The sequence below is a fragment of the Neopsephotus bourkii genome, unplaced genomic scaffold, assembly GCF_033783945.1.
Source record: "Neopsephotus bourkii isolate Nb327-2 ecotype Australia unplaced genomic scaffold, CSIRO-AGI_Nbou_v1 NB_234, whole genome shotgun sequence".
Lineage (NCBI taxonomy): Eukaryota > Metazoa > Chordata > Aves > Psittaciformes > Psittacidae > Neopsephotus > Neopsephotus bourkii.
In genome coordinates, this window is record NW_026900744.1 from 1,582,562 (window position 1) to 1,610,137 (window position 27,576).

Consider the following 27,576-nt stretch of genomic DNA (forward strand, 5'->3'; position numbering starts at 1 on the left):
CATGGCTGCATGGATTATAAAAAGCAATGGAAAAAATAGCCACCTCAATCAACGGTTGCCTTGCAGAAATCTAAAGAAGCTCAACACCTTCTGTTCCCTATCAAAAGCCAGGTTCTGACCTCTAACTGTGCCAGAGCATACTCTTAGATTCTTTAGATACAGACTGTAAGGTCTTCCTGTGTTATTCAATCTGCCCACCAAGTCATTGTATTAAAAATCTTTCATACCATTTTAACTGAAACAATTAATATACACATTTCAATTAAACCAAAATATTTTATAAAGCAGATGCTTCTCTTCAGACCTACAAATACTACATTCATTCCAACTACTTTCAAACTGTCAGTTTGGAGGATCTCTTGCACCTTTCTCTCCACCTCATTTCAATTCATTTCAATGAGCTCAGTAAATGTTAAATCTTGCAAAGCTAATCAGAATCATAGAATGTTTAGGGTTAGAAAGGACCTTAAGCTCATCTAGCTCCAACCCCCCTGCCATGGGCAGGGATGCCTCCCACTAGACCATGTTGCCTGTCCCAGTGACTTTTTTTTCTACTCAAGAGTTCTAAACATCAACCAAAATTAACCCACTGTACTAAGACTGTTCTGTACAAAACACCATATAATTTCACATCCATTTATAATGTATTTAATTCAAATGATGATGCTAACATTCCAGTCTAGCCATAACTGATGAAGATCTGACCAATCATTCTTAGGCAAAGTCCTGCTACCAAGATTAATGATGCAAAGAGTATTTGTCAGTGAAGCACAGCAAGGCTGAGAAGTGTCATAGAGGATTTTTGTGTTCCAGAGTTAAATTGTGATGCTGGCTGAAGCCACCGCTGTCAGATTTCCATGCACTTTCATAGTGAAAAAGAACATCCAGTCAAGGAATTCTCTAGGACACAAACCCTGCAGTACAAGTGGCCCCAAAAAATAGGCTACAAGCATTGATTTGGTTTTTGTTTGCGTATTTCAGAGAAGATAATGATTACTGACAAGCAAGCTGATGGAGAAGGAACGCTCTGCTGATTATATAGTTGCTGAAAACAGAGGTTTAAGTAACTCTTGGAACAACTGCATATTGATTCTGTGTAACTTTCAAATGTTTATCAAAATTAGGACCTGACCATTCAGACAATTTCAAAACCTGACTGAAAGCCTGATAAAATGACTTCAGAACAAACTGAACGTTTCCTAAATTTAGCCCTGTATTAGCTGGTTTTTCATTGCCATACAAATCAGGAACAAGATATGCCTAACCAAAGAAAGCAGTTTTAGAAGGCCAGAATAATCATTTTTATTGACCTTGGTCAGGTTTAGCTTTAAAGTTTTATATTAAGTGTGATTTTAAAACATTAGGAAAATACAAATATTCAGACTTAGGAGACCATTCAATTAACAATAAGAAGGGCATTTAAAGAAGATTTAGGCTTTTGGTCCCACTCCCTTACAATCCCAGTGTGCTCAATACTACATTACGTTGTTATTTTATTAACATCTGTATTATCTAATATCTATATCTGTGAGTTTAAATGTGATCCAATATAACAGAAGGATTTTTTCTATGTTTTTAAAAATTCGAAGCAGATAGAACTATGTGTAAATAAAATATATAAAACTATATGAATTCGGAAACTCAAATACTGGTGCACAAACAGGCAATGAGCCAAAATCCAGACTGATGTATGCTCATAGTTCAAACCAAAGAAAGAAAAGACCTTTCATATTATGATTGTTATTTCACTTACTGATGTACCAGGATACATGAAGAATCTTTTCATTTTAAACTCAGAGCCACTAAGATGACAGCCTCTCTAAATGAGATCTCATTGCCTGTGCAAGAAGGCATTTCTCAGAAAAGGTCAGCTGCAAATCTTCAGGTCTAATATCTAAAATGACTATTATTATTATACACTAGAACACAACCACCCACACACAGCTTTTCCAGAAGTTTCTGTCCAAGGGCAAAACACATCATCAATGCCATGGAAGTCCTTATGACCTCTTCCTGAAAGAAAAGGAGGACAAGCAGTTTTGTTCCTAACGGATACCTGGAATGCTTCGTGACCAAGACACTGTCAGCAACTCATATTTTTGCCAGCTGAAGATCTAATACTTAACTCTGCATAGCCAGCAACTTCAGCTCAAACCAGACAATACAAAGTGCTCTAACGCAACATGCTGTAGTAATCCAGGAGCTGCTTTCCCTGTGGTTCAGTATTGCTTTTTTGTATTTTTATAAAATATCCAACATAAATTAAAACAAACAAGCAAACAAAACTCCCAAACATATTCCTTTACACATCTTGGGAAACTTTAACTCACAGGTACCACTAAAAAGCTTGGAACAGTTTTAGAATTATCCTAGTCCCAAACTTCCTCCAAGTATAAAGGTTGAAATTATGTTTTTAAAGGATCCTTGATAGTTGTGAAACTCTTCAGCATTGCCTAACTATTCCAAGCTGTGGCATGGAGAAAAGCTGACAAGCAAATACGCAACCTACACTCTGGAAAAGGGAGAATGAAATCATAAGCAAATGATGAAGAAAGAGGCAAGATTTAGATTAGACATTAGGCAGAAGCTCTTCCCTGTGAGGGTCGTGAGGCCCTGGTACAGGGTGCCCAGAGAAGCTGTGGCTGCCCCATCCCTGGCAGTGTTCCAGGCCAGGTTGGACACAGGGGCTTGGAGCAACCTGCCCTAGTGGAAGGTGTCCCTGCCTATGGCAGGGGTTGGAACTGGATGAGCTTTAAGATCCCTTCCAACCCAAACCAGTCTGGGATTCTATGAAATTTCTATGGCTATTTTATCTGTATACTGCCAAAAAGGAGACACTTTCTAAATTAGAATAGATTGGGATGAACAATATGAATTAGAAGATACTGTGCCAGTGCAAGAAAAACAAGACACAAACCACTAATGAGTTAAAAGCATAAGACAGCTTTTCAAAAATACAGTCCGCTCAGCAGATTTGGCAGAGAAGACTAATTATAGGCAAAAACCATAAAAATAACCCCCCTCAAAAAAAAGAACATTCCCCCCCCCCCCAAATTCATTAAATAGCAATTTTTTTTTTGTAATTGTGTCAAAAAAAAAAACCAAACCAATGGCTGCTATCCAGTGGTACAGTAAGGCCACAACCCAAGATCACTTGCTCCCCATGGCAAAAAAGCTAATGAAGACACACAGCTTATCAATCTGAAACTCTGCGTTTTATTTACCAGTTTCTTCATTCCAACAGCATGAACTCATCATTGTAGATTATGGTAACAACTCTGAACAACTTACGTTTCACCAAGCTTATGTGCTCTGCTCTCTTCTAATGCCTAATATAAAGGTCCATGTATCAGAACATCTGTGTCATATGTACCCAGAGTTGCCATCCATGCCATTGCAGCATTTAAGAGGGACGGCCAGGGGCATCTGTATTGTGCATCACTTGTGTTTATTGTTTTTTCTTTCCCTTTTTAGTTTTATATTCTCTCCCCTTGTTATTTCCCTTATCATTATTATTATTGGTGGTAGCAGCAGTGGTTTGTGTTATACCTTAGTTACTGGACTGTTCTTATCTCAACCCATGGGATTTACATTCTTTCAATTCTCCCCATCTCTCCAGGAGCTGGGGGGAAGAAGAGGAGGGGAGTGAGTGAGCAGCTGCGTGGTTCTGAGTTACCGGCTGGGCTTAAACCACAACAGATATAAGACAAACTTTAATTGATTAGTGAGGAGGGAAGGAGACAGATGTAGAGGACAGAAAAACCTTCCTCAAAATTAGATAGTATTCTAAACAGGCTTAACCTTGGAGACTGCCTCTCAAGACAGCTCAGATATCCTACATGCCTCTTCTTGGAAACAAACTGTACAGAGAGCTAGGCCTTGTGTTCCACCTGCAAAGCAGCAAGCCAGGTAATTTGCTTTGGTCTCTACAATATTGGATTATGTAACTTAGGATCTTTTATACTGCAAAGCCTAAATTACCCTCAAGATTTTGTCACCACCGGAACTGACAGCCTTAAGTCTTCCAAACTGTCTTGACTCTAATAGTAGCTGACCAGCACACAATCACATTAAAATGCTATAATAAAAAAAATGCACCAAAAGGAAGTGATACCAACATACATACTTTCTGATTTTTAGGCCTTTGCTACAAGGCTAATAATTGTAAAGAACCTGAATAAGGACTTTCTGTTATGCTATCATGTCAGCATGAAACTGTGAATACACACATTTCAGTAAACTCTTATCAAACAAAATATTCAAGTAGTTTATTATAGTCTTCACCAAAAATATATCTGAAGGACTCCTAAGATGAAAGTCACAAGGGGCATGAATAAACCAAACACTGCTCATTCATCCTGAAAAACCTCAGATGTCCAGAAAATGACATTTTCCCATAGTATGACAACAGGGAATTATGTATCCACTGGACAATTTAATTTATTAGATCTAGCGCTCCTGAGAACTTCCTTTAACCCCAAGACACAACGGTGGAGTTGCAGCTCCCTTTAGTAATCCCTGTATCATCTGCTCCTAGGAGGAAGAACTCAAGCACCTTTGCTGTAATGAACAGCTTGTTCAGAGTTCAGCAATAGCTGAATAGTATTTTTAACTGATGAGATCTGCCTACAGCACAGACTGAGAAAGAAAGACTTTGCCCACTTCTCCCCTTCCCCCAAACAAAATAAGCCACAGCTTTGCTGTAAAACCAGGCACTCTCAATAAAAGCCAAAACAACAAAATGCTAAAAATACTGTCATCTTCTATATAAGATATAACCATAGAGAGGTGTATGTATATAAATATATATCCATAAGCATACACAAACACATGCACTGCAAGTACATACCCCTGAATCATTACATTCTAAAGCAGAACTTGCCTCTTACCTTTTCCTCTTATACATGTGTTAAGAAACGAATGACCCTGTGCCTACTCATGATGACTGCAGCACAACCAGCCAGTTCTGCTGAATCAGTGTGTTCTACTTGATCCTGGAAACAAAACACAAACATGTATTTTATGATTGGTAATTCTGCCACAACCCATGTTTTTTCAGCACATGACTGCAGCAAGCACAGGCACATTTGGCAAATGCTGCAAGCCTTCAAATGACTTGGATTACATTTGCAGCTTTAAATTCAGGGATCTGTGCACTATGCCACTACTGCACTCCAATATGCTGGTGAAAAAAGCTGCTTATAAAAACCACATTGCTACCTACCTACCATTATTCTTCGTTTAACTGTAAACCCACAGAGTGACGCAGTAACTCCAACACTCCTTGTACTCCTGATGACCTTGACTGTAAGGCTTCATTTATAAAACTCCCCTCTGAAGTTAATTATATTACACTACAATAGGCCTTCCAAAAATAAAGAGCTAGTAGCTTTGATACTCATCAAAAATTCACAGCCCTGTGCATTCTGTAAACTGTATTCATCAGCTTCCCACTGCTTTTCTAACAGCTAAACAACTGGTTTTGTCTTCAAATTATTCCCTCTACAATTTTAGGCTCCCTTCATTTCCTAAATGCTTCTTCTCTCCAAAACCACAATGCCATCAACCTTCAATAGCAGGGACAGCCAAAGCCAAAAATAAGACAGAGGAAACTGTCATGTTATTCTAACAACAGCATTTCTATAGGTCAGGTGCTCATTCTCACAGGCTGCATCCTAACAGCCAAAGCAGCTCAAAAATCCAACGCAGGAAAGAAACAAGACTAGTCTATGACAAACAATACGAGAAGAATAAAGAGTAAGGTAAGTTCAATTCATGTTTTAAGGTGTTCTGGTGTAGGTAGCTGAAATATTTATTGGTGTTCTGATGAAGCAGCAGCATATGTTAGAAAATAAAATAAAACTCCAGCAAAATGAACAGAGCTAAAAAAAAAAATAACAGTTCCCCATGCATGAAGGCAATATTCAGTGTTATACCACAATTTTCCCAGGGCTGTTTATTATTCTTTTCAGAAATAAGCTACAGTAATAATTCCAGGAAACTAATGAACTGCACAGTAGCACTCCTAGTAGTACTGTTTCCAAGCTCAGAATAAAATCCCACAGCTTTGTATGCCAACAGAACTGCTCCTGTGTGCAAGCAAAATTTTTGATGCCAGGTATAGCTCTACTCTGATAGACTGTTTGGATACTTGGTAAATAGAAATTATTATATTAAGAAGTTCCTCAGATAGGCTTCATACGCATGCAAAAATGGAGGTGAGGGAAATTTAGTTCCTCTGAAAGGCCTCAGAATAATAAGCTTTTCCAAAGGGCTGTGAAGTACATGTGGCAGCAGGGCAAGGTTGTCTGTACCACCACTAGGTCCCCTTCTGGCCTGGAGGAGGAGTGAAACGGTTCCGTTTTCATGACCCCCTTGAAAAGACGGATCAATGACAATTCTATCTGTGATTTATACAACTGCAGCATGACCATCAAACACATTACACAGGAACCAGTCCGTCATACATTAACTACAAAGTCCAATCTTTACCAGTAAGAAAGGGATCAGTCCTAGCAACCCACATTTGAAATGTGCTGTGCTGTAACCAGTGCCCTAAGACTGCAAGCCTTCCAGGGCAACTGTACAGCTTTATTATTCATTGGGTTTATTCTGATCCACTTTCCTTGTTCCATTAATCCAAGGTAAAAACTTTTTCATCCATAACCATGCAAGACAGAAGAACACAGATCCAACCAATCCCTACCAGCCTCCAAAGAATGCTTTGAAGAGATATTACCTGGAGGTCCTTGAGCGTTTTGTTTACAATTCAACATTTGCACACAGCAGCCATTTCCCCTTACTGAGATCTATGCAGAAATCAAAGCATGCTTACAGATATGAAAGTAATATATTTAAATAAAAAGCAATTTCAAAGAATTAAATTATAAGGTTTGGATTTCCTGGAAAAAAAAAAAAAAATCAATGAGTTGGTAACAGAGCCACATTATTTTTCCAAAAAGAAGGTATTGTAAGAGAACTATATTAAAATGAAAAAGACAAAATGAGTAACTACAAAGAAGAGTCAAGAATATCCACAACAATTTATAACCTAATGAGGATTAGGTTTTTCACAAATCATACATGTTGCTAAAAATACATTTCCACCTAAAAATTATGAGCCTACTGAGACCTAAGATCATTGCAAATGAAGGAGGCCCAGCACCTGCTGTTCCAGTTTGCTTACTTTGAGCAATTCACAGTTTGTTATCTCTTCTGCTGATGGTTGGCTGAATTCTTCTGTCTCCTGCCCTACAGTGGTATCACTCAGGTGCTGCTTTGGTTATATCCTACATGGATGATTTCCCTCAGGAGCTCCAGGAGGGCAACTGCCAAATACAGCAAAAGCTAAACAGGACTTGAAGAGAAATATGACAAGCAGAGACATGCCCAGAATGAAGACAGGATAAAGAACAGCAGAAAAGATCTCTAAAAATATAAAATTAGAAATATCTTCCACAAAAAAAAGAACGTAAAAAATGTTTACAATATCAAATGGAAGTAATTTGAACCAGCACAAATTGGAATAGCTTATAATAAATGGAAAGAGACTGAAAAAGAAGCAATTTTGATACTATGTTAAAAAAATGCAGAAAATGCTCAAAGCATGAAGAGATGCTAAAAAATGCTCTCATGTACTGGCAAGAATCCAACTCTTAACTAAACTACAGATCCTCTATAATGTGCTACCAGTGAGATGTCTTTGAGTAGGCAGGAATACATTTGCAGCCATTTTAAGGCACTTCATTATTGCTGGATTAGTTGAACTAGGCATTATCTTAAATGCAAACCCAGATTTCAGTGCTGGTAACTTCCTCGCTTGTCTGCACTCTGGAACTCTCAGATAGGAGATCTGCAGAGACTACAGAGAGGGGATGTATTCAGGTCCTAACTTTGCAAGAATAAAGACTACAATAAGAAATACTATAGCATTAGGAAATCAGTGTACTTAGACAAGAGGGGGAAAAGAAAGTTTCAGGACACGCAGTTATACAATGTGAATTATTTTATCTGACCAGTTAACCTCGAAGCTAGATCTTTGCAAGTGGAAAAGGTGGTTTTCTTTCACTCAAGTGATTAAATGCTTGGAATAATGGTACTTCACCGTGTGCCCAACATGTTTTGTCACTTCATAAGCAGTTCATTCTCAGCTTCTCTCAAATAAAGCAGAAACTTTCAGTCAAATTTCACATGAAAGTGTTGAAAAACTGCAGATGAGGCCCTCAGTGACATGGTTTAGTGCTGGACTTGGCACTCCTGGGGTAAAGGTTGGACCTGATGATCTTAAAAGTCTTTTCCAACCTTGTTAATTCTATGATTCTGTGTGTTTCTATTACTTTTTTAAGAATTAATGTAAGCAGAAAGACTAAATGCTACCCAGGAACACTCCTCCAGCAAAGGCAGTCTTCCAGACCTGTCTCAGGGTACACTGTCACAGCAGCACCTACAATTCATATGGATTAAGCTGGAAATTAAACATTTCAACATGAATTGTTCTATGAATAAATTAAAGTGGCAGCCATGCAATGCAAGCAGGAAAAGAAAAATAATTAGGTTTAAAATTCTAATTTATTAAAGGAGACTCAGCAAGTAACAACAGGATTTTTCAAAATACCTTGTCTAAGAAACAGTGCAGGATTAGAAAATCCCATTAAAACTCACCATAAATCCATTTAATAAGAAATACTAAAAACAGCACAAGAGATTAAATGTAACAAACATGATACAGTCACTGCTAATCCTTTCCCTGCACCAAAAGCTCAGAATGATCATGTACCTTTTGGTTTTATATGCCATAATTTGCTGATGTTCCTATTGCTCAACGTAAATTAACCGAAGAGTAGACTGGGGCATGGCAGGCTACTTCTGCGTAATATAACACTTTGTACCAGCTCAGGACCCAAGAATGCTGAGAAAAGATAAACTATTTTAGTGTTGCATTGGTTTGTCCTTTTTTCTAACCAGCTGAACAAACAGATGGACAACACCTAAATCAAAATACAGGCTAATTATTTCACTAATATTTGCATCTTTTCCCTTGACTTTTCTCCATGCCATTTTAAAGCTATTATTTTCACTTTTGTCTCCAGCCAAGTTTCCATAAGGAGACATTCACACATGCCAGAGCAGTAGTAAGGCAGTCAAAAGAGCAGCAACTTCAAAGGAGCATTATAGAAAGTATCACAGTCAAAAGCAACAGGGAGACAGGAAAAACTATAGCAACATTATCAACCTGTGTCCTCCAGTAAATAAGAGAAAGCAGCCCAAATGAAAAGGACACCTGCTTTATAACATTTTGCAGGAGAAAATAAATTCAATTTCCTACCCTTTTTACTATTTCAAGGAGAAAGACTTTATTTTCTTGATACAAAAATCAGCTGTGCCAAAACAGTGCAAAGGCATGGCCCTCTGCACTTGCAGGCAAGGAACCACACATCCCTCGTGCGTAACTATTACCTGCCTTAAAAGTGTCCATCACCAGCTCTTTGGAAATACAAGCAGACAGGCTTACACTGCAGTGCTGCTTTCTCTACAAGGTTTTCCAAAGGAATTCAGTTGGACAAAAAAAAAAGAAAGAGAAAATGCTTTCCTGAGTTAATTTAGCTAATTCAAGCTCACTTCAAAATTTAGTGGTTTATAAGTCTAATGCTTTCTAACACTTTGTTTCATACAACCCCCAACTACAAATACTGTAGACTACCAAAGAAATTAATGCACAGTGTATTAAACATAAAATTAATATGAAATAATGTTTGTTAATTTGTACATGGATTCCATGTAATGTCATTACTGTAACAATGTGCTTTTAAAAACCAAATCAATACATTTAACATACTGAAATGAAGCTGATATTTAACTTTATTCAAACACAAACTAAGCCATATAAAATAAACAGATTTATAAGATGACTTTTATCCTTTTGTATTTGAGAAATAAGGTTCTGACTATTAGAAATTAACATTTAACAGATTTGAAGAATAAAATTAATGTTCCAGAGTATGTATTTGAGTGTATTAATCCTGTATTCTAATAGTTTATGAGTTTTTCTTCTTTCTGATGTAGGGCAGTAACAAGAATGAATCCCAAATACACTGATCATTGTTTCAGATGTTTCCCAGATTTGGGCAATGAAGGAAATACTGACTGAGGTCCCCAAGAATCTCTAATTAAATGCCTACAACCACCATGGAACTGTCCTTTTTAAAAAACCCACAAGGGGACAACACTTTCAGGCACCGTGAGCAAAATCTGTATCTTCTAATCAAAGCCATTAGTGCCATGCAATCGGAATGGGACAAAGGAAAAGGACAACACACACACAGAGGAGAAGTGCCTTGCTACCACTGACTAACCCATCAATTCTGAGTTGAACCCACTGGGGAGAGAAGCTGCTAGAAGCAACATAATTTATGCACTCAGCTGCTCTATAGAGAAAGGACAATCTCCACAGGAGAAAAGTCTGAAAGTCTACAGTCACCTTCTACTGAGGAGCAGTCCGTCAGCTGCTAACGCCACCTTTATCAACACATCAGAACTCTGGAAAGGGCATTTTACAAGAGTAGATTGTGACAGAACAACAGGATGGTTTAAACTGAAAGAGGGTAGATTTAGATTAGATACTAGGAAGAAATTCTTCCCTGGGAGAGTGGTGAGGTGCTGGCACAGGGTGCCCAGAGAAGCTGTGCTGGCCCCATACTTGGCAGTGTTCAAGGCCAGGCTGGACAAGGCTTGAAGCAACTTAGTCCAGTGGAAGGTGTCCCTGCCTGTGGCCAGGAGTTGAAACTGGATGAGCTTTAAGGTCGCTTCCAAACCAGATGAGTCTGTGATTCTATGAACTTTTAATTCCCATTTTGTGTTGATCTTTCTATTCATTTCACACCAAGATTAAACATATATATACACACACAATACAAACACATTATGAGACACTCTTGTCTTGTCAAATGTAGCAAAGTTCACTCCCACTCCCGTGTTTGTGATCACGATCTAACTACATTGCTGATGCTTACGGTGCATTGTCTCAAGTCATCTGTAACTAGTAACTCAATAGAACTCAGTACCTCCATGGTAACAGTGTGTACCGAAACTGCTATTTCTGCGTACGGTTCTCATTTAACCTGAGGTCCATTAACGTGCTTTTAACAATGCTGTTGGGACTGAGCACTAAAAAGCGTAAATGGTGAGTAACTTGCAGTCAGATTCACTATAAGGTTGGGGTTTTTTCACTGCTGCAGTGGTGCAATATACCCATCAAGGCATTTACTTAAAATTTATGTGAGATTCACAAAAGTTTCAGTGACAAAACTAAGTGGCCATAATTCAGTATCATTTTGGCAGTCATGGGAAATAAAGACTTAACAGATAAAAATATAATAATAATAATATAAAATAAAATTTGAAAGCATTCATTATTAATGAGTCAAAGTATAGTTTTCAGAAATCTTAGGGAGCTCCAAGAACATAAAATCCTCCTAAACTCAGATGTAACATTTCTTAGATAGTCCAAAACTGAGAAACCTCTGCCGATTCCACTGAACAGGAGGTTGACTTAGCCATGAATCCCTACTTCTTCACCTCTCTTTCTTAGATTGTACTATAATCTTGTGTCCCGTTTTCTTTGTCTGTTAGTCTTCTTATTCCCTCTCAAACACATTCCTTGCCCATTCACTTCTTTCTGTGCTCGTTATCTTTCTCCCTACCCACGCTTCTTTCCTTCTCTGACAAAAATACATGTCAACATTACTGTTCAGAACCACTGGTATAAACCAGTTGTAAACAACCTTATTAACCACACAATATTATTCCTTATTTCTAGAAATGGGAGGGGGAACAAACCCAATGACAATGGTGATGCGTCCACTTTGCAAACATAAATGAAAGCCTTTAGACAAACCACCTATTGGAAAAAACAAAACACATGACAAAACCAGCAGTAAAATTGTAAGAAATCATTGTAACTGTGTTCACTGTCAACCTGCCTTCTACCAGTCCTTGTCTTTATACACCGTCATCATGGCTCCTTCACAAATTCATTTCAACTCTCAGACTTTTCGTCTATGAAATACAATTTTTGACACATACACACACTGGGCAGTCAACATCCGGGATGAGCACAGCTATCTGCTTTCCTCAAGCATTTATGTATCAGAAACCTCTAGTTAAGAGGTATTATTAACTACGTAAGAGCCATTATTACCTATTTCCTCAAAGTAGAAGAAGGTAAAACTGCATCTACAAGCACTCTGTACACAAATGAAGCTTAATGGAAAAAAAAGGGAAAAAAGAGATACTGAAGAGAGACAAAGGACATTACAGGAAAAGAATGAGGACACAACCCCCATACCCACTATAAATGTACTGTCCATAACTCTCAAGAAACCATTACTAATTCTTGCAATAATAAAAGCCATGTTCATTCTGCAGGAGTATACAAAAAAAAAATAAAAATCTATGTGCAAATTCCAGCAATAGGTTAAAATACATTTTACAGATGACTTAAGTAAAACTAAGGTAAACACAATGGACAGGCTGTTACGCCAGTACATTAATATAATTACCTGAACGCACACAAGTACGTAGGTAGACTGATGCTTAAAGTAATGACCTTTTACATTTACAAAAGAATCAAGAGAGATGTGAAATACATGAAGCATACTGGGGTTTTATTGAACCTTCATCATGTATACAAAAACACAGTATGAAATTCCTACATCAATGCAAGTTGATGTTTCAGTTAAGAGGCTGTTTCAATACATATATTTAAAGCAATCTGTTAAGAATATAGCTTAAGAAGAGGGCTTTGAACATATTTTCAAGTTCACCAAGTAAGAGATCATTAAAATACTAATTTTGAATGAACCAAAATAGCACCCACAATGTAACTCTGTAACATGAGGAGAACCAATATGCTCTGCTAAGCCATCAAACTGGACAGCAAACAGGCACAGCACCTATATACTGAGGTATAGATCCCAAGAGACTGTAAATCACATACCTGTGCCTTTCTGCATAAGCACAAGCCTCAGAAGCAAGCTATAGCATGTATTTCTACAGCATTGCAGAACATGCAAGTTCAAAAAGACTCCTAGAAAAATGAAAAAATAAATATAATAGGCAAAGAAGGAACTTTCCCCTTATGTGATCTCAATTCATATTTTATGTTCATTTATCTCTATTACAGCACAGATAATAGGGAATAAAAAATTACACTGACATGACTGGTTTGCTGAGTATATTTTAACTGTGTATCTTCTGTATGTCCTCCTCCCTACAAAGAAAACTTGCTATTCACAGTCTCAGCAATACAAGTAAGAAAAGGACTTACATACTGGTAAGTGTCCAGATATTATCACTTTTCAAGTGATGTATCTTTAATCTGATCTACTACACAAATGAAGAATATGGGATCATATTGGTCATTTACTATTCCTTATGGTCATCTTTTTGAAAAATACATATATTCATGAAAATTAGTATCTGCACAGTAAAAACAAATTCAAATGACTGTCCTCCAAGGGAAAAGGAAACTGCTATATGTATTTTTGGCATCAACCTGCTGGGCAATCAATACCCACACAGCTCTGGAGAAAACAGAATCATGGTGTTATGTGAGAAAGCTGGGGTCACTGCAGAGGAGGAAGGGAAGGAACAGATACTAAGGGGCAAAAATGATTTAAATCTACAGAAAAACAAGCTTCTTTTATTCCACCGATGATAGATGCTTACCAATAAAGTATCTTAAAGGACATGGTTATGTATAACATCAGATTCAGTTTACACTATAAAGCTCATTCAACACATCTTCTAATTCAAAACAACACATAGTTCTCTCCATCTCCAGATCATGTAAGAATTTCCCTGCTACTTACAAAAATCTTTCATAAATTCTAAAGAATTATGGGTGGAAAATAAGTCCTAGCCATCCGAAACTAATCTGGATTTAGATTTCAACTGTTTCAGCGAGAGCAACAGGAGCAACTTTATCACTGCACCAACACACTGCACTGACTCAATCCAGGAACCACTCTTTTGAGCATTGGCTTAATCAAGCCCAGTTCTCAGTCCTCAGTTTTGCATTACATCAGCCAACATATTCCTTGGATCTGTGATGTCTTAAAAAGCTAGGGAAGCATTATCCCTATTGGAAGATTAAAGATAAACACTCTTCCATATCATGCTTACTTAAGAAATCACCAGTACCAGATATCCACTCCCGTTCTATGATAGATCACTGAGGCCCACTTGCCTTTCCTTTTCTACACCACCTGCAGAAAAATCAAATGAGCCACTTCTTCAGTCACTGCACTTCCCAATCTAAACAGAAACGAAACTCATTTGATTATGTTTAAATTCACATGCAAAGCTCAGAGCTGCAGAACTTGAAGAGGGAATACAAATTCAGTTCTGACAGGCATCTTCAGCACATGACTGGGGCAGGGATGGTCACCCCAGAGAGATAACCCCAGACATACTGGATGTGTGGCACACCCAAGATCAGAATGAGGTCTGAGTGCAACACTCACCAGAGGCATCTAGATGACCGGAAACCAGGCCTCATATTTTACTACTAATGACACCATTCTTAAAACTTTCCTCTTAAAAATTCAACTATTAAAAAAAATGGGAGAGAAGAAAATGAAGTTGACAAAGAAAAGGAAACAGATGAGAGAACAGTTTCACTGTCCGGGTTAAAAGAAATGTAAGAAAAGTACAGTAAATAACTAACAAAAAGTCACAGATTTGAAAATATCTCCAGTTTTTCTATCCTGTAGTATCTCCCAAACTTCCAGTAATGTGACTGGCAACCCAATAAAGCAATAAACATTATGCATATTCACATGATTTACCAATTCTTCTTGAATTTATAAAAGTATGTAACTATAAATTCACAACTTCAAATGACTCAACCTTGATTTTAGTCATCCTTAATCAATCTTCTAGATCACACTCAGTGTGCAAGCAGGTAAGTCAACATGTACCCTGAGTTCAAAGCAGAATTTTGACACTACAAAACTGAATCTGGAAACAGAAAAGCTCCTCTAATAGTCAGTGTCATTCACAGATAAAGAAGCTATTATGCAATTCAGGAAGCTCTTTGATCTGCTTCTCACACGGAACACTACCAACTCCTTTTAAGTTCATCATACCGCTTAGAAAAATGTACCAGTGTATGTTCCTTCACTGACATTCTTCTATGACTTTTTTAATGTATTTCACCCATACTACTCCCCCAAATAAAATGTTCAACTTAGAGTGAAATACAAATGCTGTACACAGAGCACGTGTATAAAGACTGAGCTGTACTATTTATAAAAATAGGCTTCAGTGTATCATAGAAGTAAATAAAACCTTTCCTATTACAGTCATTTTAGACATTGCAAGAATCCAGAAGTAAGGCTGGTAAGTATTACTAGGGCAGCTACAGCACTTCTCTAATTGATAGAGACACACGAATCTCTGATATAAGTATGGCCTAGTTTCAAATTATCACCTGATAGGAAATGACCTCTGGATTCTTAGTATGCTAAGAAGAGGGAATAACAGGTTCCTCCCAGCTACCACTTCACCACATACAATAAACATTTTGTCTTTTTATGCAGGCCCATGACTGCTCTTTGGCAAAACTGAAGTACAAGAAGCCAATAAGTAAGACTCACAATGAAACATTACAAGTAAGTGTAGTCATAATGCAAAGGATTAAAACATTTCCAGCATCTCTGGTCATACCTAATTCCTCTGTCACTAATGAAGAATAGCCCTAAAATAGTGATCAAAATTACATCTACAACACAGAAGTATTTTTATATATAGAAAACAGCAGAAAGAAAAAACAGGTCCAGCTTTGTCTACATTAGGCTTTAGTGCTTTTTTAATAACTACTACAAACATCAGTTCAGCTTGAGCCAATCCAAAAAAGCAAGAAGACACTAGCAAAGACACATTACTGTCTTATTTTATATACAAATCCATACCCTAACCCAGGGTTCAGCATCACTATCTCAACTATCAGTTGATGCCTTAAGCCTCCTGCAGAAAGCTTTCTACCTTTGTTACTCTGATGGAACCAAACCAGTAACAGGAATCCAACAAAACAATCTGAATATATTAACTGGCAATACCAGTTCCAATTGCAAAGTCCTACACAATTTCATTATGCTATCAATGTCTTAAAAATTATTAATCAAGCTTCCTCTGGATAATAAAAGGAGGGGAAGAAAGCACACAAAACAGAATCAAAATATATACTAGTAGCATGCAACACAATTCTTGACAGAAAACCTCAGGTGGTCCTAGCAAAACATACCAGAATGCTTCTGGACCTTCAGTGTATTACCTTAAACAACTGAAACTACAGTGACCCCACTGATTCATAAAGTTAAACTGTAGCTTCAGTTGCCACCAAAATATCAGAGATATAAATAATATTAACATATATAGCAATAAAACAAAGGTATCTATATATTCTATTTACAACATAGAGACAGGATATAGAGGATACAGCCATTAGCAGTATGGCCAAATAATTCAATATGAAGGTTAGTAATTGCTACTCAAGAACAGAGAGACAAAAAACCTATGCAAACAGAAATCCAACACTGATGTCCATGGGTTTTTTTTCCCAATGTATTCTGACCCCAGTGTCCATTATACATGCCTACATATATTATTAATCTATGGGCACCAAAGCCTCAAAACATAACATGTGGTAAGACTGCCACATATTAAGATTTCCAAATTACCTGATTTTACATGGAAGCAAAATGATGTTCAGTTTCTTTAAGCTCTCCTTACTGGCCTTCACAACTATTGCCTTAGTATTTATTTACTTAGACTGAAGGTACCACAGATGCTTTTCAGAGAGCATTCTAGCTCCACACTTTCTAAACCACTGAAAATCTACAGATGGCCACTCCACACCTGGTTTTCACATAGCTTAGCACTTTCCTTCTTCTCTTTTTGGCCATTTTTTTTATTTTACTGTAACAGAACTGTGACTGTAAAACTCAACTGACTGGACTTGCATCTTTAAATCAACTCCCATTTGAGCAGGTCCGGAAGAAAGAATACAGAAGGAACAATTTATCCAGTGTTGTCACCCGTAAGTTCCTGGCTCTGTGTTACTTGTCTTTAACCTTTGGTTTTAAATTAATTACATTTCTCTAGTAATGACCTTTAAAATGGTTTAATTGACCCTTTATGGATTTCCTTTAACATTCACCTTCATTTGATGCTGATGTACTAGTTGGAACGTTGTTATTTCTGAAAAGTAAGTATCAATATTACACATTTGTACTTATTTATTCTAGCAATGCAACAGTAATGTAACTGTTGTTGTAATGTTCCAATTATAAACAATACGGAAAAAACTCGGCGAAAGAACAAAGATAAGCTGCCTTTAGAAGTTATTTTTCCTATTCCACCTGTCTGCTATTACAATCTGAACAGCAGCATTCCTATCCCAGACTCTGCATGTGTATGATGCAAAAAGGAGAAAACATCATAAAGCACATTCAGAAAACAAATGCATTTCAAAGACAAAAGCACTGAGTGCAGTATTCCACTAATCCCAATGAAAAAGTCCTGGGATGTGCAATGTCTTGTCATTTTCTCTAGAAACTAATGTTTTAAAGTATGACACAATTTAATATCATAGGTATAACACACACACTCATTCCTTCCCACAAACTCTAGCTGAGAATTACCATTTAACAGGGCACCTTAAAAATCTACATATGTTCAATGAATAACAGCCAAATTAAAAGTAAACAAATTGTGTTATACTTTAGTTTCAACTAAGTGAAACCCAGCCAGCCAAACAGTAAGTAGAAAGTACATTATTTGCCTATAAAAATAGTACTATCTATAACTATATATCATTATTATTTATAAAATATATATTTGTATTATAATGGTAATTTATTTTTATCATACAAATTTTTCAAAGTGTGTTATTCTTTTGATAGCTATACAGCAGGCTTTGTTCTAGCCACTAGTCAAAACCTGTATGTATTCTGAATTCTAATGTAAGAGAAACTACTAAGTCAATGAAAATCCTTAATAGAGCTTTTAAACCTTTCCATTCATTTACATTAATTCATGTTGCAAGATGTAGCCAACATTTTAAACGAACACAGAAGTAAAAGCTGTTTCTATCACCTAAAACTCAATCCTGTAACTTACTTTCAGCCATTTACTCTTGACCATGTATTTCTTACCAAGCCAAAAAGCTTTGTAAACTTTTAGTCTCATTGTAAAGACACATTTCTCAATCCTTCACAAAAACAATAGGAGGGAAAACTGAGCATGTTAGTTCACATTTCATTTCAAAGTTCAAGTCTCAAAGAATCACAAATAGAGCTCTAAAGCAGGTCACCTTTCGGTTTCTTTACAGACTTCAATTACATTTAAAAAATAAACAGTAGCCATTATATAAAGCTTTCAAAGTACAATGTTCTGGAAGAGATCACTGAGTCATCAGCACACAGACTAACCATGCACTGAGACTATTATCCCTCATCTGATTTTCTGTCAAGAAACTCACCTTTATTTGGAAGAATCTCAGCTTAGTGCATCTAAAAGATTTTTCTGAGACACAAAACACAAATCCACAACTTCCTCCCAAAATCCATTTCTTTCTGGCCAACTCCTAGTCAAAAGCAAAACTTCACGCTAATCTTTTTGCAAAATGATTGTCAGGTAATGTTTTATAGACAGGCTGTAAACCTGAAAACTAGGAAGCTATTTTCTGCTAAAGCTGGCACAGCAAGTGGACAGGCAACAACAGACATTAAAAGCTTATCATTCTTTGGCCACAGGTTTTAATAGTGCATCTTTGTTCAGCCTCTACCTTTGTTGCCCGAGACAATCACAGTCAGACTTTATGCCAAACTAAAAAAAACACACCAACCGTATTTCATCTCAGTCTTAGCCCCAGGCCTCAGATCCTGAAATGTGTGTTTGAAAGTATTTAATCCCCAGCCTAATAACTGACTCAAAGCTACCACACAAAAATAACACCCAAACCAGGACTCAGCACTGCAGTTTTGGGGTTGTTTTCTTCTTTTTTCACACACTAAAGAAAGCGCCATAAAGCAATGAGAATCAATCACAGGGTGTTCAGAACACGGTGACTTGTGAGGTGCAGAGCAGGGCCTGAATTGGAGGGGAGCTTGTTTGAGGTTTGAGGCCCTTCTTCAGCTTCCATTTCAGCTTCCCCAAGCCTCTGAAGAGATTTTTAATTTCATCCCTCTTGGGTCAAGGAGACCGCTCTCCTCATCTTGTATCACATGCCATAACTTTATACAAAGAAGCACACTGCTGGGCTCAGGCAGTAACAAAGGATTTTGATGTTCTTTCAGCCACCGAAGGTGTATCTAAAAATCTGGATTCACTCCATGCAATCAAAAATGATTTGCTAATAAAAGTTAATTACAATGTCTTAAAACATTGCCTAGGCAGTCAAATGCTGCCCAAAGAAAAGCTTTTATTCAAGTACAGCATCTGTTTTTGTTATTATCTTACTTGTTTATATAGGGCTCCTTCCACATTAGAATACAGCCTGGACTAAAATAATGAGGGCAGTGTTAGTCAGAATTTCTGATACAACCATACTTAGCAAAAAACACTGCAGGAATTCAGTCAACTTCTAATATTTAAACTGAATGAAAATGTGTGTAAAAATTAAGTCCCCTGAAAAACCTCTGCCACTAAATAATCAGGAATTTCTTGTCTATAAACAAACAAGATAGTTAAAACTAAAACATAAAGTCTATCAATTCCCATCCGCTACTTGTTTCTCAGTTTGGTTAACGAGGTAAAAACAGCTCTTCAGCCACGCTCCATCACACACACCTATTTAACCATAACATTTATGAGCAAGCAACTAGCCCACCTCTGCAAGAAGTCTGACATGCCAAGAGTGCCAGTTATTCTTAGAGTGAGACATGACCACAGTTTCACGTAATTAGAGATGTTATAAAACGCATCCCGCCCGCTCGCCCCATCCCCCTCCACCACTGCCACCATTGCAGGAGTGACTTGTTACACATCGCGATGAGCAAGTCGCATTCCCTGCCCGGGGACAGAGCGGGGATCAGGCCATAAAAAGGGCACGAGATGCGAACAGGGATCCTCCCCGCTCCGGGCAGGAGCCCAGCCTGCCCGCTGCCTCCGTGCGCACGGCTCGGCCGCGGGCCTCGACCAGCCCGAGAACAGCCTCTCGGCACCCGAGCACACCGGGGGTGTCCTCCCGAGGGGCAGTCCCGATGAAGACCAGCAAAAGCTGTTTCCCCCTTCTATAGGATCGCCGGCATGGGGTGAAAGGTGCCCCGGCCGCGCCGACCGAGGGGGTCACCCAGTCAAAACACTCGGGGACGGAGGAGGATGGCGAGGAGGGGGCTCGCAGGACCAGCGCCGGTGCGGGCTGAAGGCTATCGCTGCCTTTCCGTTTCGGCGACGAGGCGCCTCTCCCTTCGGCGGGGTGCGGGGGGGACAAGGGCAGCGGGGTGAGGGGGTACCTGGAGCCCCTCAGGCCCTGTGCTGGGGCGGTGTCGCCGATACGGCGGCTCCGCTGAGGCGCCGTAGCCCTCCACTCCCTCCCGTCCGCCCGCGGGGCCTCGCTGCGGGCGGCAGGGGCCTGGGGAGCGGGGTGCCCCGGCCTCCCGGGCCTGGGGGCACAGGGCTGCGTGGTGCTCACTCACCTCGGGAGGCAGCAGGCGCCACCGGGTCTGCATGGCGAGAGGGATCCCCCGGGGCCGCGCTCCGCCGCCGCTCGCTGCCGGGCGGGCACGGCAGACCCCGCGAACGCTGGAGAGGCTGGCGCCCGCCCTCACCGCCTGCCAGCCGGGCTCGTTCGCTGGCTCCGCGGCCAAGACCGCCGCAGCTACCGGCAGCCAGCGCCCCCTGGCCGGCCCCAGCGGCAGCGCACGGCACTGCGGCACTGCCGGGGAGGCAGTGCAGAGCCTGCCGCACCCCCGCCCCGCGGCACTGGGGTCCGGGCAGGCCGCGCCGCCGCCTCCGGCCTGGCCGCTACAACGCCGGGCGTATGCGGGCGGAGAGCGGGAGGAGTTACCCCGTGTGGGAGGACGCAACCGTGGCGGAGCGGAAGGAGCCCACCCTCTCACCCCGCCGCAGGGTCCCGCCAAGCCCGCACGGCCCCGCAGCCAGGGCCTCCCGCCTGCACACACCGCTCCACACACATGGAGACGCGGAGGGAGGGCGGCACCGGGGCGGGGGGGAGCAAACCAGCCGCAAGCAGCCCCGCAGAGGGGCTGTATGAGGCGCGGCTGTACCGCTGCCCGCACCGCGGGGAGGCACCCACCGCTACCCGGTAGTGCGCGGCCGGGAGACGAACCGAGGGCTCGCGGCTGTGAGCCGTCGGTGGTTTATTTCACCGTTTCAAGTTGAAGTACCTTTGAAATCAAGATAGGGGCACCCCGTCCTGTGGGACACCCGCAGCCTCCCGTGCATGGCCATACAGCTACGCTGAGGGGTGCATGAGCGCGGAGCCACCCGCTCATAGACACGTTCACTCTAAAGCAAAGCTAGAGAGAGCAGGGGAAAAAAAACAAAACACACACTGTCGTTCCTCACAGGAACAGTGTCAAAACTGCGATGGCAAGCTGACAGGTTGTGCCGTTCATAACCGAGTCTAAAAGTCCCACGCGAACGCCCGCCGCCTTGCCTCATGGAGCCCCCACCTCAGGGAGCACTCGTCTCAGGGAGCCCCTCGCCTCATCGGGCCCCTCGCTTCAGGGAGTCCCTCGCCTCAGGTAGGACCCCGCCTCAGCAGTGCTCACCTCAGCTCCCCCTCAGGAACGGGTCGCCCCTCACCGAGGGAAGGGGAACAGAACCGCCACCGTCCCCTCACCTTCGGCCTGTGGCCTCCCCCCAGCCGCGGCGGAGCGCCATGTCACCTCCAGGAGGGAGGGAAAGGCGAGTGTGGTGGCAGCTGGTGCGGTTGCACCTCCATTCCCGCTCCTCAGGTCTTCGCGCTCGCAGGCTATCACTTCACAGCAGGTTAGGCTTCTCCATTAACTTCCTGCATCTGGCAGTGAATACGGTGTAATGAGCCCCGGTGATAAAATCTAGGCCTTCTTGCTCCAAGAGCATCAGCCCATCCCTCTTGAAATGAAAGGGAAGCACTTAATGTTTATTCATTGATTCTGGTAGAACTATGTGCTTTTCAAGCAGAAAATACAAGATACTCCCAATCAACTGAATCATCAATCCATGGGAAAAGAGCTGAGGAGATCAAAAATGCTAATCAATCATAGCTAGTAGCATCATGTTAATGGAGATGGAATTTATTTTCTCCCATAAAGTGTTTCTGGTTAACCTCGACTTGCTATCTCTGTAGCAATTAGTGATGTTATGCTTGTAAAGCACAGATCAGTCCAATACACAATTACTATCCTCAAAACCATTCTCATGAAACACCCCAGACTGCTAAACACACTATGTGCCTGACCAACAAAAGGGAAATGAATTGAAGGGTGAGCAGTTTTAACACTGTACCCTCTGGCCAAATACATGCAAGCGGTAGCTTTGCCACCTGACTATGGCTCACAGAGGCATATTGCTACCATTATTTTGTTCTACTTTAATCTCTCTGCATACAGCCATTCATTGGAATGTGTTCTCACCAAATACTGAGAGTTTTTACCTGAAGGGTGTCTTAATTGGCTGTTTCCCAAGGTGTCATCTCATACACAAAAAAAGGAGATAGGAGCAATGGGAAATGTCCCTGTGAGTTAAGGTCATGGGACATGGCCTCACACCCCATCCCGTCTTGGTATCTGTATGTAACTTGGATGCCACAAGAGTTGTTCCCAATGAAGATGTATGTAGAGGAGTAATAACTCAACAAAACTCAGGTTGCTGCTCCAGGCAGTTGTGGCGCCAGACTCCTGAGCTTAAAGCAGAGTTTGCCTGTGTTCTCAGTGTGCTCCCTCTGCTAGTGTCCAAACAGGAAACGTTTGGATATGGATACTTTGATCCCAAATCAATACTTTGATCCCAAGCCCCAGCCAGGCTGTAAGTCACGGGCCATGACTTTCGACTTGGCACATTCAATGCAAGTGTCAGAGTTACAAATTCTCTGAAAAGCATCTTCAGTTGTTCCATGTAAATCAGCCTCACATCAGTGAGCCTCTACTGCACCGCCATAGGAAACCATGCCTAATAGTACCCCACATGGACATTTGGTATTGAGTTTACCATCTCTCTTAAGCCTTTTAACATCTTTGCCCAGCTTGCTATGAGAAGCTACCAAGGAAGAGGCATGAAGGAGAGCATGTAGAAGAGGAGACTCCAGTTTCCAGAAGGCAAGGAACTGGGAAGTGGGTGAGAAGACCACAGTCTCAAAGGTGAGGGGAAGCTGTGAGATGCCCTAGTTGAAGGGGGCAGCAGAGAGAATTAAAAGGTTAATACTAAAATGTGTGTCTATAACAACCTGTATACACTCAGAGCTAGGAGTTATGGGCAATTGATGCAGGATTCAAAATGATGCAAGAGTAATCTGAACAACAGAGTTAAAGATGAGGGGGTTTTTAACTACTTGGTAAAACTTGCAGAAACTTGGGATAAAAGGAAGCTTAGTGATGGCTTCAGTCTGTTACTACATGGAAATAGTAGAACAGCTAACAATAATGTAAGAAAGAGCAGAAGAGCTCAGTAGCTGTTTCTGGTCTGTATTTGGGGAAGATCCAGATGATATACAAATATCACATGATGATGATGAAATGCATTGCATTACAACGGGCACTGAGGAGGATGTTAAACAGAAGCTAATAAAGTTGGGCAACAGCAGGTCTAGGTAATTTTCATCCAGAAGTTTTAAAAGCACTGGCACAGAGTATCTTTAGACCATTAATGTTGATTTTCGATAAATCTTGGAAGACTGTTAAAGTTCCACAGGATTGGATGAAATATTGTACCAATATTTTAAAAGGGTAAACAGGGTGCCCAGGGTAATCATGACCTACCAACTTGACAAGAATTCTGGGTAAAATAATGGGACATTATCTATATTACTTGATTAAAATGGATTAAAGGATGAAAACACATTAAGTGCAAATTAATGTGGAAAATAAATCTTGCCAGAATAATTTGATTTTTAATGGCATCACAAGTTTACTTGACCAAGGTAAGTAGGTCTGCAAAATATTTGTTTTGGCAACTTGTGGCTTTTTAATCAAGAAGCCAAAATGATACAGACTCATCACAAAATGTATTAAATTATTCAAACCCAACTCACTGACAGATACAGGGAGGGAAAAGGAGAAGTCATCATCAAAGAGTGTGGTTTTGGGGCCTGTAGCAATTAGTTCTACACTACATTGTGTTGAAGTCTCTAAGCAGAGCATAAAGTCATCACTAACAAAGTTTGCAAGTGATGTAAGCGTAAATAACAAGTCATGATGTAAAGTATCTGAGACAGCTTGGTAAAGAGTAATACACATTTCTGTACAGCCAAATGTAAAATCAGGCACCAAAGGATAAAGACAGTTATTATAGGATGAGAGAATTTGTGCTCTAATGCTCAAAAACCTCGAGAGTCATCACGTATAATCAGAAGAAAATGAGCAGGTGGTGTGGTGCTGTGGCCAATAGGCTAATGCAGTCCTTGGCTTTATAAACAGGAGAGTATAGAAAGATGTCTTTATTCTTCTGGTACTGGTCCAAATGCTCCTGAAGCCTGATATCCTAATTCCTTAATAGAAGCTGGAAAAGAGCTGGTTCAGAGAAGAATGGTAAGAATATTTAGATAGAAGGTGAAAATGTTCAATCTATTTCAGTGTCAGAAAAGAAGGGGAATGGGTGATTCAATCACAGGTTTTAAGTACTTTCAAATTCAGTGACTGTATGCTAAAGGCAGATTTATTCAGCTTCCTGGTGAGTCTTCTACCAGTGAAGAGTTTCAGGAGACTTTAAGGAGAAACAAGTTAGATTTTCCAGCACTGGAAATGTCAACATCAGGTGCTTTAAAAATTATTTTATTTAATTTTCATTATTTGTAATATTTTATATATATTTTAACACAAGCAGGAGTTCAATTCTGTAAGTCTGTTACCTATGAGGTACAACCAGGTGACAGTAGCTGTGGATTCTAGCTACTAGTCTATGCAGAAGTCAGTTTCCTTGGGCAGTAAATAACAACCTGTGATCCTTTCAGCATCATCTGACACAGATCATGTGCTGTTGAGCACATGATGGGAGCAGCCCTGTGGTTGGTAGTATTTACACTGGTTGAAGGGATGAGTGGATTTGTTCACAGACGGCAAATCCTTTGAAATGTTTTGCATACAAAGGTAACTTTTATCACTCAAGAACTCTGAGATGTACACCGCTGGAAGCTGGGAGGTTACTCCTGGCAAGTGTGACTGTATGATTATCCTACTACTAAACTCTTCCTCTGGCATCTGCTTCTGGCTACTATCACAGGCAGGATCTTTCTCATGGCAAGCAGTCTCTCAGGTCCATGCCACTGACCCACTCCTGATCTCTGAACAGTGGAGTGTGAGTTCTACTGGGAGCAGAGAATAGATACTTGATAATAAATAGTCATAGGTGCTGGAAAGGGCAAGAACTAGGGGAGAGAAGAACAGGAACATGAAATGTAAGAAGGTCAAAGACTGACTTGGGTAGGGGATTGTACATGAGGTTCCGGACCTCTCCAGAATCTGGCATCAGCTGAAACATTCAGGAGTCTGTGGATCTGATAAGGTACATTCAATTAGGAAACCTTGCAGCAAAATGTTCATTACTCCCCAAATATAGTTCCTGATACAAATACTCAGTCTTCTACTGATATGTAAGACCTCGAGTAGAAAAGGCCTGTGTGTGAGCCTAAGCTTCCAAACCTCATTGGTGACTGAAGCTTTTATTCACAGCTCCATGGAATAAAATGTTGGCTTTTTTCCACACGCTTGCTAGTAACTGATTGCATTCCACACTCTGACAGAAACAATACTCTAAATAGTCATTACTCCCACCACTGCTAGTGGAGTGCTTAGTGATCATTTAACCAGTTTCTGTTGTGAAAAAAACAACTCATTGATTATACCCTTAGAAAGACACTGTGAGCTGTAATAAGCAGACCTGATTTTGCCCTCTCGTGGATGAGTGACTAGTCCAGTTCCTGTGGTGTGTGTCTTTATACACCTTGATTACCTCATCAGCCTTGAATCTTGGACTTTTTTTAATCCTGTGTAGGGTTCATCCATTATACTCAAGTAATACCTGCACCAGGACAATCTGAATCAATACCAATGCTTGGCTAAATGTCCTCAGGCTCCTATATTAAGGTTAACTCAGTGAGTCATACAATAAAGCCACTAATACATGGGCACTAACTTAATCTGTGATGCATTTTCCACCAGATAAGGCTTAATCTCTTGAAAAGAGAAAGACCTGCTAGGTCACCATCTCCTTGCATGGGTCAATTTAGAGTCACTGCATGCTGAAAACCTATTCTTATTTGTCCCAGTTTAAATTATAAACATACCATTTTTTTCTTAGGTGTAAAAATAGATGGCATTTCAATCCTTTCCAACAGTACACTCACATTATGCATTTAAAGGGGGGAATAGCTTCTTTACTGTCTGTGCTGACTAAATCTTGAAACATGCATCACTTTTCTCTCCCTACTCCAGATCCTGGCCTAGAGGCTCTAAAAGATCTGTGTGTGTATTTGTGCTAAGTTTCTGGGTGAGCTTGAGCAAGCACTTTGGACTTTAATTACATCTTGATTTTTTCTTTTCCTCTCCCTCTGGCTCTCATTTTAGCTTATTAGCCCAAGCTTTATAAGGAAACAACATTTATTCAATTAAATTGTTTGTCTTTATGTTCCCCTCCCTCCTTCCCATATCTTTAGGATCTCTTGGCCAATTGCTGCTACAGCTGAAAAAGTGGTAGGCCTCAAAGGAAATTTAGTTCTTACAAGTTTTGTGGCAATCCATGGCCAAACATAAAAGGGATGAGCCATAGCAAGCTCAGCTCAGCTGGTACTTACCCTGTGTGGCCCCAGCCGGTTTGTTACTCTGCTCGTGCACGCTCAGGCAGCATGTACCCACTGCCACGTTACTCCCAGCATACGCTGTTTCAGCCTAGAAGCATTGCAGGGAATGTGGAGGAAGCTGAGGTCATTGTGGTAGGAGGGTCACCAAGGACATGGCAGGGCTAGAGCTATTCCAAGGAAAAGATCAGAGGGTGAAGACACAAATCTATGTGCAAACAAGGGCTGTTTTTCCAATACTCACAGGACAGTTTTTCAAGGCTTGTTAGTTGGACTCAGTTTTTGAGACTGAAATGTGATCTTGGGTAATTTTAAAGCCTCTACTAAGCGAGAAGTCAACTTACAGGATTTGGTAGTCCCTGTTAACAGGAAAACAATAAACATTTGAATAATTTAATTCTTACTGCTTATTTTCCTATTCGTCTGTATTTTGAAGCCCTGGTAATGTTTAAGCACCTTTCTGATTACATTCCCGGTCTGGCCGGAAGCTGGAAATGCCTTTAGTGAATACCCATGGGGTTTGAGTATTTGTCAGGGTGTTCCAGATGAACATGTCTGTC

General features: G+C 40.3%; 1 protein-coding gene across 2 annotated transcripts in view; it reads right to left on the reverse strand.

Moving 5' to 3' along the window:
* ZFYVE9 (zinc finger FYVE-type containing 9) overlaps window positions 1-20,890 on the reverse strand; it is a 62,182-nt gene extending 41,292 nt beyond the window's left edge. The window contains exons 1-3 of one of the 2 annotated variants that reach the window (XM_061344831.1): window positions 20,700-20,890; window positions 4,890-4,994; window positions 3,802-3,890 (exon numbers count right to left, since the gene is read on the reverse strand). The gene's annotated coding sequence lies outside the window, so the exon portion shown is untranslated. The remainder of the gene's footprint in view (window positions 1-3,801; window positions 3,891-4,889; window positions 4,995-20,699) is intronic. The other variant, XM_061344830.1, reaches the window with a different exon arrangement.
* Window positions 20,891-27,576: the final 6,686 nt, after the last annotated feature.